The sequence below is a fragment of the Galeopterus variegatus genome, unplaced genomic scaffold (genome assembly GCF_000696425.1).
Source record: "Galeopterus variegatus unplaced genomic scaffold, G_variegatus-3.0.2 Scaffold3412, whole genome shotgun sequence".
Taxonomy (NCBI): domain Eukaryota; kingdom Metazoa; phylum Chordata; class Mammalia; order Dermoptera; family Cynocephalidae; genus Galeopterus; species Galeopterus variegatus.
The window spans coordinates 158224-163098 of record NW_007729523.1 but is presented as its reverse complement, the minus strand read 5'-3'; positions in this window follow the sequence as shown (position 1 = coordinate 163098).

Below are 4875 nucleotides of genomic sequence, written 5' to 3'. Positions count from 1 at the left end.
CCCTCGGGCGGGAGCGCCACCGCGCTTCCCAAGCAGCGCACTATCCAGTGCGCCACCGGGCCGGCCCCGAGGAATTGTTTTCTAAAAAAAATTTTTTTGTTTAGATTTTTGTTTGTTTGTTGGTTAGTGGCTGGCCAGTAGGGGGATCCGAACCCTTGACCTTGGTGTTATCAACACCACACTCTACCAGCCAAAAAAAAATTTTTTTTTTCCCTTTATGTCTTTTTTTCGTGACCAGTAACAGGATCGCAACCCTCGGTGTCGCGCCCGCACCGCGATCAACCAGTGAGCGGACCGGTCTCTACATGGGATCCGAACCCTCGACGGGAGCACCGCCACGCTCCCAAGCACCGCACTCTACCGATGGCGCCACTGGGCTGGCCCCCAAAAAATATTTTTAAATTAAAAAAAATCCATGTATAATAGCATCAAAAGTAATAAAATAAGAATAAATTTAACCAAGGAGATGCAAGACTTATACACTGAAAATTACAAAACATTGCTAATGGAAATTAAAGAAGACCTAAATAAATGGAACAACATCCATGTACATGAGTAGGAAGACTTAATACTGTTGTCTTAAAGTCTTAGTATTGTTAAGATTGAATACTCCCCAAAGTGATCTACAATTCAATGCAATCTCTATCAAATCCCAATAGCTTTTTCTGCAGAGAGAAAAACTGTTTCTTTTCTTTTTTTTTTTAAAGATGACTGGTAAGGGGATCTTAAACCCTTGACTTGGTGTTGTCAGCACCACGGTCTCCCAAGTGAGCTAACCGGCCATCCCTATGTAGGGATCCAAACCTGTGGCCTTGGTGTTATCAGCACCACCCTGTCCCAAGTGAGCCACGGGCTGGCCCTTGGCCCCTGTTTCTAAAATTCACATGGAATTGCAAGGAATCTGAATAGACAAAATAGGTGTCTTAGTCTGTTTGGGCTGCAATAACAAAAATACTATAGACTGGGTCATGGAGGGAGGCAGAAAAATCCTCTGAGGCACATCCAGCAACCAGGGAGCTCAGCAATGTTCTCGCATAGGATCTGGTAGTTGGAAACATCCCCAAAACCAGAGGGAGAGTTAGAAACATTTCTGCGGGGTGGGGGGTATCTTCCACAACCAAGCACCAGTAGGTATCATGTCTGGTCCCAAGGTGCCCTCCCTGGCCTCCCTGCTCAGCCTAGACTGGTCCTTCTCTTCAGAGAGGATCTCAAAAATATTTGGGGTAAGCATATCCTAAAAGCGGGGTCCCCAAGACATGAGGTGGCCAGGGAGCTCTCCAGGACCCTCCTTGTCTGGCCCAGCCAGTCCCACCTTATGATAGGGGACTAAGAAAACTTTATAGAAGCACCACTGTGGAGTATACTTACATTTATAAAGCAAATATATTTCACAGAGTTTAGTTCCCTGTAGTTTCAAGTTTAGCCTAACTTCTTAAAAGTACATATAAAATGTTGACCTTGCAAAAGACAGGAAATTTTCTCCAGACTACAGTCTCTGTTGTAAGATAAAGAATTGTAACCTAGCTAGGTTGCTGGCTAAAGGACAGACAAGTTACTGATTGATACGTAAAGGTACCGGGAAACTGCTGTAGGGAGAGAGAATGTTTGCTAAGATCAAGCTTTTTTTTGGTGGATCGACTTAACCTCTTGCAAATTGCATTATGGAATGTCACTTTGCTTCTTTTACTAAATGTTACCAGCCTATATTGTTAAACTATAACCCCACCTATGTTCTCTTCCTGTAACTTCCTGGTCTGGAGAATAAATGTGGGAAGAGAACCCCAATTCATGGTTAATTTCCCAAATGGAAGGAATGCCTCTCTCTTGAGGGTTCCGGGAGATTAACCCCTTTGGGGCTTCTCACTGCTCAGAAGAGATGGGCTTTGAGTAATCCTTTGTGGCCCCATCACCCAGGGGAAGAGGGGTGACAAATCTGTGGGAGGCAGAGCAACACACCACCAATGCCTGGAACCTGTTATGGGTTGAAATCCTAACTCCTTCCCCCTCTCCCACCTGTGGTACCAAAAAATGTGGCCTAATTTAGAAATAGAGTCATTGCAGATATAATTAATTAAGATAAGGTCATTAGAGTTGGCCCCTATTCATTATGAATGGGTCTTTAGAAAAAGGGGAAATTTGGGACTGGCCAATTAGCTCAGTTGGTTATAGCATGGTGGTGATAACACCAAGGTCCAGGGTTTGATCCCTGTACCAGCCAGCCACCAAAAAAGGGGTGGGGGTAGAGAATTGGACAGAGACACACACACCAGCAGAATACTGTGAAGATGAAAGAGACCGGGGTGATGCTTCTACAAGCCAAGAAACACCAAAGATTGCCAGCAAACACCAGAAGCTGGGAGAGAGCATGGACATTCGCCCTCACAGTCCCTAGAAGGAACCAACCCTGCCCACACCTTGAGCTTGGACTTCTAGGCTCCAGAACTGTAAGACAACACATTTCTGTCATTTAAAAACCACTTAGTCTGGGATACTTTGTTACAGCATCCCTAGGACACTAATACAGAACCTGCACAAGGCTGTGCTCTGGCTCTGGATGCCCTCCAGCAGAGTACTTAGAAAACTTTTTGGGAGATGTTCCAAATGAATGGAACCCACGTGGGACCGTGGCCACACCTTTGGCACCTGCCTTGGCCTCCCTGGCCAGACATGGCCCATGCCCTTCCCAACTTGAGGGAGACAGAAGAGAATTCAAGAAGCACATCTGATGACCAGGGCCCCACATGGAATAGCAGCTGGGCCCAGGGAACTCTCCCACAGTGTCCCTACCAGGCTCAGACTGTCCCCACTCCAGAGGGGGCCTAGAAAAATTTGAGGGAAAAGCGAATAGAAAAGCAAACCCCTCATGGGACCCTGGCTGACTTGTGGTTCCCTCCTTGTGTCTCCCTGTCCAGCTCAGGCTAGTCCCAGCCTCCAAAAGGGGACAAGGAAAACTGCTGGGGAGCAACTCCAACAACCAGGCCCCTCGCAGGACCACAGCTGTGTCAGGTGCCCTGACAATATGTCCCTAGCTGGCCCAGGCCAGGGGGACTTGGAAACTCATGCAACACTATGACCAGACCTGGGGTGCCTTCCCCAGTCATCAGTGACCAGATAAGCCGGTCTCCACCACAAGTGGGGACTTGAAATGTGTTCAGGAGGTACTTCCTACAACCTGCCTGCATGCAGGACCAGGGACCCGGTCTCCCCTCTCTGCAGGGAAACTTTGCAAAACTTTCAGAAGGTGCAACTAGAGACCTGGCCCTATGCAGGACCATGTCTGGGCCAGGTCTGTCCTCCTTGGGCTTCCACTGCTGGCCTGGCCAGTCCTTACCTCATGAGGGATACTTAGAAAAAACAGGCCCCCTGCACATGATCACAGGAGTCCCTAGCCCTCCCGCAGGGGATCCTGGAAACATATTCAAGGGACAGATAGGAGGTGCAGGTGATTACTGACTGGGCCACACACAGGACTGCTGTCTTGCCAAGAGCAACCTCCTCCGGCCTCTTTTCTAGCACAGAAAGGATTCAGCCTCCCGAGGGAGACTTAGAAAACTTTCTGGAAGGCCCAGAGGGGAATGAATCGTCTAGGCATCTTACTCAGAACCTCCCTGTCCCGCCAGGGCCAGCTCTCCCTGCCACGAATTGGAAACGTTGCCAGCAGGTGTTTCAGACCTGGTCCAAGGTACCCACCCCTGGAACGACCTGTTTGGCCAGAGATGGTTCTTACATAGGTTTTTGGAGGGTGTCCAATGAATGGCCCCACAGGAACTGCAGCCGGGACCTGAGTGCCGTCCCTCGGTTTCCCTGTCAGCCTGGGCCAGTGTCCCATCTTAAGAAGGGGACTTGGAAAAAATTTCAGGACGCACTTTCGGCGACGGTGCCCCATGCAGGCCTGCGGCCAAGAGTGGGGTGCCCTCCCAGGTCTCCCTGGCCACGATCCCAGCCCCATTAGGGGAACCTAGAAAAATTCTCGGGTGGCGCTGTCCACCTCCTGGCACCGGGTAGAAAAGCGGCCGAGCCCAGGGCTCCCTATGTCGGTCACTACGACAGCACAAGTTGGTCCCCACAGGCGGAAGGGACCTCCGTGCACTCGTCAGCCAGCCCGCGCCATTCCCCGATGCCGCTCTCCCTGCCCTGCAGTAACAATCTCAGGAGAACCCGTTCTGAGGCGACGCGTGTCGCAGCCGGGACGACCCTGCCGTCGCTACCGGCCTCCTGGAACTCGCCGGGTCCCCGTCCCACGCGCGCGGGAACCGAGCGCCGGGAACGATATAAAAGCGGCCACCAGGGGGCGCGCGACACCCGGCGCGACCCGGACGGACCCCGAGGCGCCACCGCGTCCGGGCCTCATCGAACCGGGTATCTCGGCGCACGACGGTCGGAGGGTGGCCTGGTTCGCCCTCCACGGAATCCTCTGAGTGGCCCAGGCTGATCCGGCCTCCAGAGGGGGCCTTAAAAATTTTTCGAGGGCGCCCTACATGGGCCTCCCTGGCCATGCCGGATCAGTCTCCCGCTCCCGGAGAGCTTAAAAATATTTCCGGGACCATTCAAAATCCTCTCTTCTAGCTATCTTCAGATACCTTTTTGTTGACTATAGTCACCCTACTGTGCAATGGGACACTAGAATTTGTTCTTCCTTCCTAACTGCAACTTTACCTGTTGGCCAACCTCTCCCAGTGTCCCTTCCCAAAATAAAAATAAAGATAAAAATTTTTTAAAAATATGTTTTCAGGGCCGAGCCCGCGGTGCACTCGGGAGAGTGCGGCGCTGTAGCACAGCAGCGCTCCCGCCGCGGGTTCGGATCCTATATAGGGATGACCAGTGCGCTCACTGGCTGGGCGAGGTGCGGCCGGTCTCAAAAAGGACAAAAAAAAA